The sequence below is a fragment of the Sus scrofa genome, chromosome 14 (genome assembly GCF_000003025.6).
Source record: "Sus scrofa isolate TJ Tabasco breed Duroc chromosome 14, Sscrofa11.1, whole genome shotgun sequence".
NCBI lineage: Eukaryota > Metazoa > Chordata > Mammalia > Artiodactyla > Suidae > Sus > Sus scrofa.
In genome coordinates, this window is record NC_010456.5 from 113,653,725 (window position 1) to 113,668,133 (window position 14,409).

Consider the following 14,409-nt stretch of genomic DNA (forward strand, 5'->3'; position numbering starts at 1 on the left):
AAAATAAGGACTCAAGTTGGAAGACCCAGTCCGTCCTTGTCTCCTGGCCAGTAGGGCTGGTCAGCCCAAAGTCTTGTTCTTGCTAAATGCCTCTCTCCTCCCATCTTGGAGTAGAAAATGACTCAGTGTGTGTGTGTAGAAAATGACTCAGGGTCTCTGTGTGTGTGTATGTGTGTGTGTAGGGGAGGGCCTTGCTTCCCTGCTCCCCCTTCCCCACTCTGGCAGGAAGCCAAAGCCAGGAGCAGGATGACAACAGCTGGCCTGCCCCCTTCTCTTCCCCTGCACCTGTTTGGGGCTATTGAGGGGAGGCAGATGGCTGGAGCACAGTGCCCCTCCAGCCCTGGGTGGAAGGATGCCTGGGGGCAGGTGCTGGTGGATAGACAGACATTTAACTCCACTCGCATCTGCTCCTGTCTCACTGTCCCTTTCTCTGGTCGTCAGGAACCCTGGGACATCTTCTGTGCCAGGAGTTGGGAGCCAAGACAGAAAGCTGCCCAATTTCTTTCTTACTTGGCCTAGTTTGGTTTCAGCTGCTGGAAGAGGTTCTCTCTCCAGGTACATCAATGAGACTGGGATATGGAGGGGAGGCTGGTGGGAGTGGGGTGAGCTTGAACCCTGCCAGGTCCCAGCTTGAAAGTCCACCCCAGCAAATAGACAGGCACACAGGCGGTAGGCCAAGCAGCTAACTATGTGTAGTATGGCCTGGAGTGCCTGGGTGGCCAGGGAAGCCAGGGGAAGCTAACCCCATCCAGCTGTCCCTAGCCACCCAGCTGTCCCTGGCTTTGTAGGAGCAGCTGTCGCCCACCTCCCAAAAGGGTCAGAGGCAGAGGAGGCTCAGAAAGCTGGAGCTGCCCCCAGGATACAGGGCAGGCTGGAGAAGGCGCGGTGTGCTCACACCCACAGGGGCGGCCTGGGCCTCCCCCCACTAACCCTTCAGACTCAGAGATACCGGCTCTTACCCCCCAGGCAGTGCCCTCCCACCTTTCCCCGGAGGCGATCACTCCTCCCCTCCCCTTTCGGGGCCGGGCTGGGTGTCAGGAGCGCGTCTCCCCCACCCCACCCGACCGCGGGGGCGGGAGGGGGGGTGCCCTGTGGGCCAGATGTGCGGAGCCCGCGGGGAGGCGACCGCCACGGGGCGCGGGGGTGGGGTGGGGTGGGGATGGGTCCTCCGCCCGCCCGCCCCGCCATCCCCGCCTGCCCCGGCTCTTTCATGTCGCTGCCCTCCCGGTCCCAGCCCCGGAGCCGAGCAGCTGCGCCCCTCTCCCCACCCCCTGCCTCTCTCCCAGCTGTCTTTGGGGTGGGGCCGGCAGCTGGGGAACAGCTGCAAGGCGTGGGGTAGGGGGGCTCCGGTGCCCTCCTGCAGCAGCCGGAAACAGTCTCCTTGCCCAGGCGAGGATGCAGGGGGCTTGGGGAGGGCGAGGCCTGGAGGGGACGTTCGGCCCCTCCCCCAGCGCATCTGGCAGGGCCAGCTGAAAGCCGGGCAGACCCCAGATCAAAGCCCGCTCCCGCTCCCGCTCCCGTCTTCAAAGGGCGTCCTGGGGGCGGGGGAGGCGGGACACCCTGAGCCGCCAGGCCGCTGAGTCAGCGCCCAGGGCCCTCTCCGGAGACGAGACCCCACATTCTAACCTCATATCTGGGTTCTTCCAGGTCCTGTTCACATCCACCCACTTGGACCCTGTGGTTGTCACCATGCCCTTTCCTGAGACACCTCCATTTGCTCCCACATGAGGGTGGGGGAGAACCCATGAACACTTTCGCGACCAGACTTGGGCCCCTGGGGGATTTCCTACCCCATCCCACCTCTTCTGTAGGTCTGGTGTGGTGGGGAAAGGGCCAAGATGTGTTTTTCCCCAACCTAGTGCTCTGGGCCTACAGAGAAAGGGGGGCTGGAGTTCCCGCTGTGGTGCAGTGGGTTAAGAATCAGACTGGAGCGGCACCCACTGGCTCCCTCTGGTGGGGGTCGAATCCCCACCTGGTTAAAGGATCCTGCATTGCCATAGCTGCCATGTAGGTTGAAGCTGTGGCTGGGATTCAATCCTTGGCCTGGGAACTTCCATATACCCCCCGGGTGTGGCCATAAAAAAAGGGGTGGGAGTGGGCTATGGGGTAAAGGAAGGAAGAAAAATGATTTCAGACCCCACCACGCTTTACCCTTCATCTCTCTCTTTTTTTTTTTTTTTTTTTGGTCTTTTTGTCTTTTTGTCTTTTAGGGCTGTACCCTTGGCATATGGAGGTTCCCAAGCTAGGGGTTCAATCAGAGCTGTAGCTGTCGGCCTATGCCACAGTCACAGCAACTTGAGATCCAAGCCGCGTCTGCAACCTACACCACAGTTCATGGCAACACCCAATCCTTAACCTACTGAGCGAGGCCAGGAATCGAACCCAAGTCCTCATGGATACTAGTCGGGTTCGTTAACCACCGAGTCACAATGGGAACTCATACCCTCTTCTAAAGTGAGGCTCTCCCTACAAGATTCTCTTTATTTTGGGGGGAGGGTACCCAAAAGGCATGTGGAAATTCCCTGGCCAGGGATTAAACTCATGCCACAGCACTGACAACACTGAATTCTTAACCCACCAAACCACCAGGGAACGCCATTCCTACACAATTTTGGAAAACTCTTTTTGGAGGTGCAAACAGCAGGTCTGGGTGTTCCCTTCATGGCTCAGCAATAACACACTTGAATAATATATCCATGAAGTTGTGGGTTCGATCCCTGGCCTCACTCAGTGAGTTAAGGATCCTTTGATTTGACCCCTAGCCTGGAAACTTCCCTATGCCACAGTTGTGGCCATAAAAAGACAAGAAACAGTGGTCTCTAGAACCTAGGATCCTGGTACTGGTGCTAGAACACTCTGAGTCCAGTTTCTTCCAGTTAAAGTGGCAAGGAAGGAAATAGAGGGCACTCTTGGATTGCCCTTTCCCTGTACTCTGCAAAAGTGCTGGGGCAAGGGCCTGGGATTCAGGGCTAAGATTCTAGAAGCTTCAGTGGAGGCCAAAGGGAATGGGAGACAGATTGGGGGTGGGGGGTGGGGGGGTGCAGAGGCAGCTATGGTTGGGATCTCCTGGCAAGAGGTTATAGACCTGGACCAGGAGGAGCCTTGGTCTTAAGACCATCAGCTTCTTCCTTCAGCATCTTTCTCTCTCTTGCCCCAACACGCTACCCTGTCCACCTGCGCCCCAAAGGCTTTCTTCCCTTCCAGGGCTGGATATATTCATTCTGCTTGAATTCCTCCAGCAACAGAGAACTTACACCCTGAGACACTGCTGCAATGAAAAGCTCTTACAGGAATTCACGTTGTGCCTCAGCCCATTAAAAACCCAACTAGTAGTGTCCATGAAGATGAGGGTTCAATCCTTGGCCTTGCTCAGTGGGTTAAGGATCTGGTGTTGCCACGAGTTGTGGTATAGGTCACAGACACGTCTCGGATCTGGTGTTGCTGTGGCTGTGCTGTAGACTGGCAGCTGTGGCTCCAATTTGACCCCTAGCCTGGGAACTTCCATATGCAGCAGGTGTGGCCCTAAAAAAAAAAAAAAAAAAAAAGAAAGAAAGAAAGAAAGAAAGAAAAGAAAGCTCTTACAAAGAACAAGCATCAGATGGGTAGAGTTTTGACCTCTACCATAGTCTCCAGTATAAGAGGATCACACCCTCTGAGTGAGGGAGGCCTTTAAGAGCCCAGGGCTTCTTCCCTAAAATCCCCTGTCCCTGGTATTTATGGTGCAAGCACTTGGCAATGGACTTACCCCAGAGTTCTGCCGTGGGAGTCTGAATGTTTCCTCCACAGGCAACCCGTTTTAATTGCTGTGTGGTTAATTCCTCTCAAGTGCAGCAAACTGGGATATTTATGACTTCTCCTTGCACTAGATTTTCAATAAGTTGGGTCTTTCTTGAGAGAGAACACCTCTGCTCGGGGCCATGGGTTATTTCTCACCATTTACCCTGAAGCAAGAAGAGACTGATGTGGTGTGGGGTGAGGTGCAGCAGAGTTTTCACCAGCTTGTGGAATGGGGTCTAGAGGTGGCATCGGCAACATCACAGAACTGCAGGTGAGAAGTGGAACGAGGGAGCAGGTTTCCAAGAACCAAGTGTTAAGGGTGCTGGGGACTTTCAGTCCACCTGGAAAAAATGGCAGTGAGTCACTTGACATATGGGTGTCCCGGCTGCCCGGTTGGGAATTGGATGTTGTCATCAGACACTCTCCATGTGTCTGCCTGCTGCAGGGCACTGAGCAAATGGGCAGTTCATGGCCTAATGGATAGGGACTCTCCAGCCATACCAGATGCCATCCCTACCAGTTGTGGCTCCCCGGGCTCCACCCCTCAGATCATAAGCTCAGAGTCAGTCCTCCAGCCGCCCGTGTGGTTCCATGTCCCCCAGTGGCTCTGCTCTTCTCTCTGCCTGGATTGCCTACCCAGCCTCAGTCTCCCCTCCTCTGTGCCTCCCTCCCCACCTTCTCCAGTGGGGCGTAATGAATGATGCGTGGGAAATGCCAGGATGGTGCTGGGTTAGGCAGCTTTGGGGCATCAAGAGCTGTCACAGTGTTCTGTTTCCTTTGAGCCAACCACACTCCCATGCACGTAGTGATCCCATTTGATACTCTAACTAATTGTAATGTACTTGTCATGTCACAGGCCACATAGTCTACGTCCAAGTAGCCTGTGCAACCCCGGAGGACATGAACTATTCGGCATCTTTCAGAGCCTAAGACAGTGCCCATGTCATTCATTCTCTCATTCATTCATTCAATTAATAACTATTGATATCCTTCTAATGCCTCTGTTCCAATTCTGGAGATACAACTAGTGAACAAAACAGACAAATTCTGCCTTCTTGGAGCTAATAACTTAGTGGGGAAGAGACAGATGACAAATGGTAGATCAATACATGTGAGTGGGTGATAAGTACTATGAAGGCAAGTAGAGCAGGGTGAAGGCGATAGGGCTCTTCTGGGGTTGAGGGGACACAGGACAGTTTTTATATATGGAGGTGGTTGGGGAAGGCTTTGCTGAGAAGGTGACACTGAGTGGAGCTCTCAGGAATGTGAGGAGGTGGAGTGCCTACTGTGGCACGAAGATTCGATCCCCGCCCACACAGTGGGTTAAAGATCTGGCATCTGCCTCTGGGATCTGATCCCTGGCCCTGGAACTCCATCCGCCATGTGGCAGGCAAAAAAGAAGAAAAAAAAGAAGGCAAGGAGGCACCATCTGAGGATATTTGGAGCAAGAGTGGGACAGGTAAAGGGAACAACCACAGAGGCCGGAGGCAGAAGATGCTCGTTTCAGGAACAGCAGGGCATGGGGAGGGGCTGGCAATGTGGGTGAGAGGCAGAGCGGGGAGTGATGAGGTTGGAAAGGGATGAGTGAACAGGCCAGGATGTGAGGCAGTGTAGACGTTCTTACCTCTGCTCAAGAGAGATTTGCTGAATGAGTAAATGATGGATGGATGAATGAAGGCATGCCACATGCCTAAGTTGTCAGGGCTCTGAGAGTTTCACAGAGGAGCCGTGTGGGCTGGAGGGTACTGGACCATCTTCCTGGGGAGGTGGAACTTGAATCACACCCTGCGGGAGGGGTCAGCAAAGCACAGAGGCCAGGGCACACACCCCAGGGAGGCAGGTACAGGTGGGTCAATAAAATTATGGGGGTTCTGTAGAGGGACCGTGAGGCTAACTCAGGGGAAGCTCAGGGTATGTGTGAGAGCCTGTGGCTGACCGATCCATAAAGAAAGATATGAGGTCAGACCAGAGGGGCCTTGAATGACAGGATAAACAGTTTGACCTTGAGTGTCCCACGGCAGCAGGGCCTCTGAAGGCATCTGAGCAGGGAAACTGCGTTTCAGAACAATGGCTTTGAGCAGTAAGGCGCTGAGCGCCCAGGCCGTGGGGGGCAAGAGGACCAGCTAGGAAGCAGGGGGAGAGAGGAGGTGGGGGTCAGGGTGCAGGCTGGCCCCCACCCAAGGAGCAGGAAGGACTTGGCTAGGCTCCAGGTCCTGCTTTTCAGGCCGGGGCAGGGAAGCCGGGAGCTGGCCTGCTCCTTCCTGCCTGCCAGCCAGCTTAGGCCCCAGAGTCAGCAGAAAACCCCGGCCCTGGGGAGGAGGCGGCGCAGAGCCAGAAGCTGCTGAGGGAGCGCTGGCAGCAAGATGCCATTGTACGTCCGCAATCAAGATACTTCAGAGGAAATCAAAAGCACCAACCGGGGAAATGATGTGTGCACTCTCTCCCTTTCTCTCTCTCTCCAACAGCACCAACTTCTGTCTCCAAAATGGGTCAAGTGAAGGCTGTGGGCGTGGGCTGGGGAGGGAGGGCTGGAAGGAGAGGAGGCCCAGGGCCCCGAGCAGCCCGGGCGCTTGTGCCCACTCACCCTCCTGGCATAGGGGCTGGCAGCAGCTGCAGGGTGGGGTGGGATGGGAGGATAAATATACACCTCCCCATGCATATGGATAATGCACACAGCTGCCCTGCCTGCTCTGCGCTCATTAGGACCAACTGTTTCAGGAGCGGCGGCAGGCGGGCGGGAGGGGGCGATGTGCCCATTCACAGGCTGGGGGTAGGGGGGCTGCGTGCAGCTGTGCAGACACCTCCCCCCTGCCTGGATCAGCATCCCGGCCCCTGAATGCCCCTTCCTCCCTCTTTTCCTTCCTCCCACCCTGCTGCTCTGGCAGATCTGGAGGTCTCAGGGCAGGAAAGGGGCCTAGGGATTTGAGTCAAGATGAAATCCAGGCTGAATCCCCACCACCAGGGCTGGGGGAGTTGAGAGGAGAGTTGGGCTGTGTTGCGTCCCCCGGCCCCAGGATGGGCTGTTGCTTACCGACCACAGTTCCTTGCTCTCCAAATGCCATCTGTAGCATCCAGGCAGGACGAGTGCTTTGGCCCTGTCATCCGGAGGCTCCAGGGAAGACTTTTCATATTCAGAAGCCCAGAGCATGCCTGCTCTGTGCCCCAGACAGACTCTGAGGGGCGTGGAGTGACGTGCCAGCACAATTGCACAGGATTCTGACTTTTTGGTGGCAAAGGCTGAAGAAGGGGGGGCCGGTGGGCTCCAGCTCCCCAGAGCAGGGCCACAAGAATGGCTGGGCAGCTTGTACCAACACAAGGGCACCCCGGCTGAGGGGCTCCCAGCCAGTGCCAGGGCTGCTCCCTTGTGCGGGACATCCTTCCCTTATGAGTCAGTGGTGGCCCTGGGTGGCAGGCCTGTCCAGTCTCAGGAACACGCATTCTTGGTAGCAAGGCAAGGAGAGACGGGGCGGGCAATGTGGGTGCGTGACTCTGCAATGGGCCCTTTCTCTTGCCCCTCCAGTGGTCTAAGTGGCTCCGGGGACCGCAGCCCTCCCTCGCCTCCGTTTTGGGCCAGGGCGCTGGGTGGGAGCTGCAGAGCCCTGGGGGAGAATGGCGGCAGCTGTCGGACCTCGGGGCCACGACCCAAAGGGCAACAGCCTCCCCAGCCTCTTTCTTTTGTTGTCAGGGTGGGCTGGCCACTGCCTGCCCCCTCTGCTGGTGGCCTCCAGAGTAGCAGCCACCTCTGGGCTCTGGGGAAGGGTCTCGTGGATCCTGAGGAGTTGGGTAGCAAAGCGAGAGAGAGAGAGAGAGAGAGAGAGAGAGAGAGAGAGAGAGAGAGAGAGAGAGAGAGAGAGAGGAGAGGGAGGGAGGGAGGGAGGGAGGGAGGGAGAGAGAGAGAGAGAGAGAGATTGAGGTGGGCCTCTGGCCTCGTTTCCTGGTTTCCTGGAGCCACGCTCCCCACTGCTCCCAGCTGTTCGAGGCCCTGTGTTTAGTGAAGATGTTGCCCTGGAGAAAAATGGTCTTTCTAGTTGATGGGAACCCCAGCTAAGCCATTTCTTAATTGTGTGATTCTAGGCAGCAACTTAACCTTTGAGAGCCTTGGTGTCCTCACCTGGGAAGGAGGGATGGGAGTGGTTATCTGGCGGGGCTACTTAGGGAATCAAGGCAGGGAATGATGCACAGGAGGAGCAGTTTGCTGAGCTACATAGTTGTTCTGCCCCCAACACCTGCAGCTCTCAGCTTCAGGTATCCACGTAAGTTCTCTCACAAGCCCTGCCCCTCCCTGGCTCAGCTTGCTTTCTGCATTTCTATCATTAATATTTCATTTCTTTAGCAAAGGCTTTTTGTCCCTGGGACACTACTATTCACTCTGGGAAAAGAAACCTCTCCCTGCTCCTTTGTGCAGGAGGATCCCTCAGCTCCTTTTCTGAGCTGGGAAGCCGAAAGGGGAAAAGGTATCATGAGAGGAACTTGAGGCCCAGCAGTGAAACAGGCCCAGGTGAAAACCCTGGCTCTGCCCCATTCTTCTGGCATGATCTGGGGCAGGTGATTCAAATTCTGCGACCCCTCCTCCCCAAACTGAGTGGTAATACCTGCAGTTACCAACGTTGTTGCAAGGATTAAATAAATGATAACTGTGAAGTGCCTGGCATGAATGACCCTGCAGGGGCCTGGTTATGGGCTGTATCACCACATGCTCATGTGTGGCTGGTTCTGGACACACACATGCACTTGACACAGTGCTGGACCAGCAATTCACTGCAGGGAGCAGAAGGTCTCTTTCCTTCCTCCTTGCCTGGCTCCTGTGCTGCAGCTTCTCTGTGTTCTGCAGGGTTGGAAAAGGAAATTACTGAACAGATTGCAATTAAGGGGGGAGGGGGGGAGAGAAAGACAGAGGCCCTAAAATGCAGCTTGACTGAGCGCTAAACTGTGTTTTTGCCCCGAGCCAATCAGGAGCCTCTGACAAGAGCCTGTTCCCACTTACAAATCTAATTGCAGGAGGTGTGGCTGGGGTGGCCCTGGGAGCCCGGGAGAGACGAGGGGGCTGCCAGCCCCTCCAGGAAGGCTGCTGGCCGCTCTGTGGGAGGGGAGGTGGGAGGGCTGAGGTCTTGGGGTCCTGGGAAGGCCTGGATTCCAGAATTTCTGCCAGTTACTATAATAGCTACCAAGGATTTAGCGCCTACTCAGCACTGGACATCCGTAACTTTATCTAACCCTCTAGAGAACTCCACAAGGTAGATGACTACCTCATTTTATTTTATTTATTTTTGTCTTTTGTCTTTTTAGGGCCGCACCTGTGGCGTATGGAGGTTCCCAGGCTAGGGGTCAAATCAGAGCTGTAGCCGCCGGCCTATGCCACAGCCACAGCAACGCCAGATCTGAGCTGCGTCTGTGACCAACATCACAGCTCACGGCAGCACCGGATCCTTAACCCACTGAGCAAGGGCAGGGATTGAACTCACAGTCTCATGGTTCCTAGTCAGATTCGTTTCTGCTGTGCCACGATGGGAACTCCCATTTTATTTTATTTTTTCCTTTTTACAGCCACACCTGTGGCATATGGAAATTTCTGGGTTAGGGGTCGAATTGGAGCTGCAGCTCTTGGTCTACGCCACAGTCACAGCAATGCTGGATCCTGAACCCATTGGGCGAGGCCAGGGATCATTACCCGAATCCTCAAGGACACTATGTCAAGTTTTTGCTTTTGTTTTTCTTTTTAGGGCCGCATCTACAGCATACAGGAGTTCTCAGGCTAGGGGTCTAATCGGAGCTGTAGCTGCGGGCCTACACCACAGCCACAGCAACATGGGATCCGAGGTGGATGGGTGACCTACACCACAGCTCATGGCAACGCCGGATCCTTAACCCACTGAGCGAGGCTGGGGACCGAACCCGCATCCTCAGGGACTGCATCCTCATGGATACTAGTTGGGTTCTTAACCCACTAAGCCACAACAGGAACTCTGATTACCTCATTTTATAGGTAAGAAACGAGATGTAGAGTCCCTGCTATGTGCTAGCTATTGTCCTCTATCTACCTTTATTTACATTATATCTCTTTTAAATCTCCCTACCACTTTAGTCCCATTTCACAGATGAAGAGGCAGGACTCCAAGAAAGTAAGCAGGAGTTCCCGTAGTGGCACAGTGGTTAACAAATCTGACGAGGAACCATGAGGTTGCAGGTTCGATCCCTGGCCTTGCTCAGTGGGTTAAGGATCCGGCGTTGCCATGAGCTGTGGTGTAGGTTGCAGACAAGGCTCGGATCCCGCGTTGCTGTGGCTGTGGCGACAGCTCCAATTGGACCCCTAGCCTGGGAACCTCCATATGCCGCGGGGTGCAGCCCTAGAAAAGGCAAAAAAAAAAAAAAAAAAAAAAAAAAAAGAAAGCAATTTGGCCAAGATCACAGAGCTGATTTATAGATGGACAAGGACAGATCTCTGGGTCTGATTCCAGTTGTATCACACTGTCCCTTTATTGCCCAGGGTGTTCTGGGTAGAGTTGCCAGACTGAGCCAAACAACAAAAACAAAAACTGGGATGGGCCAGTTACATTTGAATTTCAGATAAATTTTTCTTTTTTTTTTTTTTTTTTATTTATTTTTTTGTCTTTTTGTCTTTTTGTTGTGGTTGTTGCTATTTCTTGGGCCGCTCCCGCGGCATATGGAGGTTCCCAGGCTAGGGGTTGAATCGGAGCTGTAGCCACCGGCCTACGCCAGAGCCACAGCAACGTGGGATCCGAGCCGCGTCTGCAACCTACACCACAGCTCACGGCAACGCCGGATCGTTTAACCCACTGAGCAAGGGCAGGGACCGAACCCGCAACCTTGTGGTTCATAGTCGGATTCGTTAACCACTGCGCCACGACGGGAACTCCAGATAAATTTTTCAATGACAATGGTAGGTATGTCTCAGTGCATGGGGTACACATATTAAAAATGATTATTTGCAGTTCAAGTTTAACTGGGGGTCCTCTCGCTAACCTGGCAACACTGGCCTTTCTCTCTCTTCCCACCTCGAACTCCCCTCTGTTTTGCCAACAGCTTGCCTTTAAAGGCAGGCGCTTGGGACCAGCCAGGCTGGTAGGTGTCTAGGCCACTGAAGTGAGGCTGCCGGAGGGGAAGGAAGACAAGCTCTCTTCCCGAGGGCAGGGCCCTGGACCAGAGCCCACTCTGCCTCCTACTGTGTGGCTTAGGGCACGTTTATTCCCCTCTCTGAATCCTAAGAGGAAAATCCAGTTTTAGGAACGAGGTACACGGCCAGTATCCTGGCCAGCCCCAACTTTCCCAACTTCTTTTTTCTGTCTGTGCAAAGGATGGTACAAAGTTTATGGCTGTGCCACCGTGAGGACACTTAATATTTGGGACAGGGACCCCACTGGGGAGCAGTGCTGATCAGAGGAGACCCCTGGTGTGAACTTGGAAGGCTGAGAAACGGGCTGTTATTGTCTTTGTCCTCCAGAGCAGGCAGCTTGGCCGGCACTAATGGCTCTGTGATCTTGGGCAAATTCCTTAACCCAGGCCCGAGCCTCAGTTTTCTTCGCCGCAAAGTGGGACTAACAACAGCTCCATGATGTATATGAAGTGTCTGGTGTGCAGGAGGGGCTTCAGAAAGGGTTCTTTTTCTCGCCATCGCCAGTGTTCAGGTTACAGCCTTCTGAAGAAAGCACCTTGAGCGATGAGAAGCCCTGAGAGGACAAGCTCCCCACAGGCCCACTCCCCTCCCCAAGTGCCAGCGAAGGACAGGACACTTTCCAGGCTGCCTTCGTTTCAGCTAAATTTTATTTGTCGGATTTTTGACAGACGTCTAAATTATACATTGAATTTTCCACATGACCAAATACCACGTCCCTTCCTTTGATTATCATTTTCAAAAGGGATTATAAAAAAAGAACCTTTCGATGGATCAGACTGAACCCTGAAACCACACGGAGTGCAGAGCTAAAAATAAAAAGAAGTAAGAACTGGCCCCTGAGAAGGAAAGAGAAATCAAAGCAAACTCTTGACGGGAATCAAGGGACGAGTCCTGGCGAGGGTGACATGGTGTCACCCTCCAGGCCAGGCCGGATAAGGAGTGGCCGACAGTGCGGGTGGGGCACAGAGCTGCGCAAAAATAGCCACAGCTTTAGCCCAGAGGGGAATCAAGAAATTTGTCCAAAGCCAGGAGAGAGAGAGAGAAGTGAGAGGGACGGAGGGGGCAGGACTGCGGCAGGGGAGCCGCGGACCTTAACCCCTGCACCTTTCTACCCGGCGGCACAATCGCTGACTCTCAGCTGTGCGCGGACATGTTCCCCAGCTCAGCCCACATCAATGACACCCTTGTTTCCATAGCAACCAAGGGAGAGTGAAGGGGAAAGGGTGTGCGGCCCTGGGCGTGGGGAAGCCAGCCAGAAGGAGCTGCTCCGGGGAGGTCGGGAGGAGGGAAGGGAAGGCGTTTTTCCCACAACTGGTCTGAGCACACATCCTGGGGCCCCTGGCCCAGGCCTCGCCTGCCCTCTGGCCCCCAACCCTCTCCCCCGCACTTTCAGATGCACTCGTGCCCCGGAGGCGGGAGCGAGGCTCACTAAGACTCACAGGGGGTGGGAGGATGGGGGACCCGGCCTCCCCTTTCCTGCTTCAAGTTGGGTCTTCTGGTGAGGGCCCGGGGGTGGGGGTGGGGCTGGGGCTGGGGACTTGAGAAGCATTTTGTTTTTACAACCGGGAGCTTTCAAACGCTGCATCTTTTAGGCTTCTCTCATCTACCCCTGGAGCCCAGGGAGGGTTCAGCGGGGCTCAAAGGGAAGATGAAAGCCTGTGACAGCCACAATGTCTCTGTGTCTTTAGCTGAGAAGCAAATCTGAACATTCACAGAGGCTGTTACCAGAGGAGGGCAAGTGGCTTCTGCCTGCTGGCCGAGGCCCGGGGGAGGGGGGGCGCCTTTCAAACAGTTCCCTAAGTTGGTGGTAAAAGAACAAAAATATTTCACAGGCCATGCACTGCCAGAGTCCAAGTTCCACGTTGCAGGGTTCCCCAATCACAGACCTCAGAGCAGACACTGTGCCCCTCAGATAACATCCCTGGTGCACTCTTTGGAGGGAAAAACCATTTTCAAGGGCTAGAGCCACATTTCCATTAATTCTGTTTTGCGTCCCTTCAAAGCGCGAGAGGTGCCTGTATAAGACGGACAAGCCAGAGGAGACCGCGGGGAGCAGCCGGCTCACCTTCTTTTGTTTCGCAAGTCCTTACAGGTCTGTCCGCAGCCACCCCGGGGCACCTTTTCATGTCTGGCCTTGTTAATGACTTTCACCCCAGACCGCCTTTGAAGCGGGCCATGCTTCAGCCTCACCTGCACAACTTGGTCCAGAGAGGCCGGGGACGGAGGGCTGCAGTGACCTTCAGGCGGCTCACATGCCTTGGTGGGTTTAGCAAGGGCTACCTCCCGGGATGAGAGGGCCGCTGGCCTCGTGGGCCCCACCAGCCACTGGACAGCCTCTTATTCATTCTCTGAAAACCCCTGAGCTCAGGCCTCAGAACAGAGTTCGATTCAGGAGCCAGGGGACGCTCTGGCTCGCCTTCCCACATTTGAAGCCGGGGATTTCTTAAGGCTCAGGGAAACAAGCTCTTTTTGCAACACGGGGCAGGAGAAGTCTCCTGCCATGCCTCCCCCATCAATCAACAGAGGACACATTCTGCTGCAGAGCGGCGGATGGGCCCTGCAGCTGGGGTGGCTTCCCGGGGCAGGGCCCCTGCAATCACAGGCACCCGTGCTCTTCCCAGCAGCAAGCCCACTCCACCCGTGCGCGGCCCACACCACCAAGTTGCCGGCACTGTAAAAATTGATCTATTCTAAAAATCGATCTGCCTGGCTTTTCTCAGTGGAGCGGGTTCACGGTAAAGCCGAGTTTATTTTTAAAATCTGATAGCAGTGGCCTATTGTGATCATTTAAACACAGACTTCTTTGAGCTTTAGAAATCCCCTCTATAGGACGGTGGTGGAGAAGCCAGCTAATCTCAGAGTCGGCTGCTCCCTGCTCCACTGAACTGGAGAAAGCCTGTTTACGCTAGCCTGAGCCCTCCATGTGAGGGCTTTTTAAGGACCTTGTAATTTTTCTGGAATTAAACCTCCCACCTCTCCTTACATTCCAGATGCCGTTACAGTCACAAGTCATAGAATCTGTTTCCCTGTGTGGCTGGTTGGGGGGTTGAGGACGGGGGTATGTTACTGTGGTGACTTGTTTGCAAGAAAGGCTCCCCCTCACCCCCTTTCCAAAGGGTGGGGATTAATAGACAGTCCCCCACCTGCATGACAAGACGGTTTAATCATCGGCTATTCCTCCCTCCCCTCCCAGTAGCTTCCCGCCCAGACAGGCTGTGGCAGCCCCAGCTTACTTGGTGATGGTAAAAATCACTGACCAGTACCAGCAAACACTGTCTGGGTTTCAACACCGCGAAGGGCTGTAAGGACAGGTCAGGAAATCAATGACCACAGCCTAAGCTGCTGCTTCATCTTCCTCTTCCTCTCTCCCCCCACCCTCTCTCTTTTTTTTTTTTTTAAAAAAAAGAAAAAAAGCCCACTGGAATTGTCTAAACTGCCATGCAATCTCTTGCTCATTTAAAAGATCTCATTTTCTAATCATGTGCTTTGAGACATTTAAT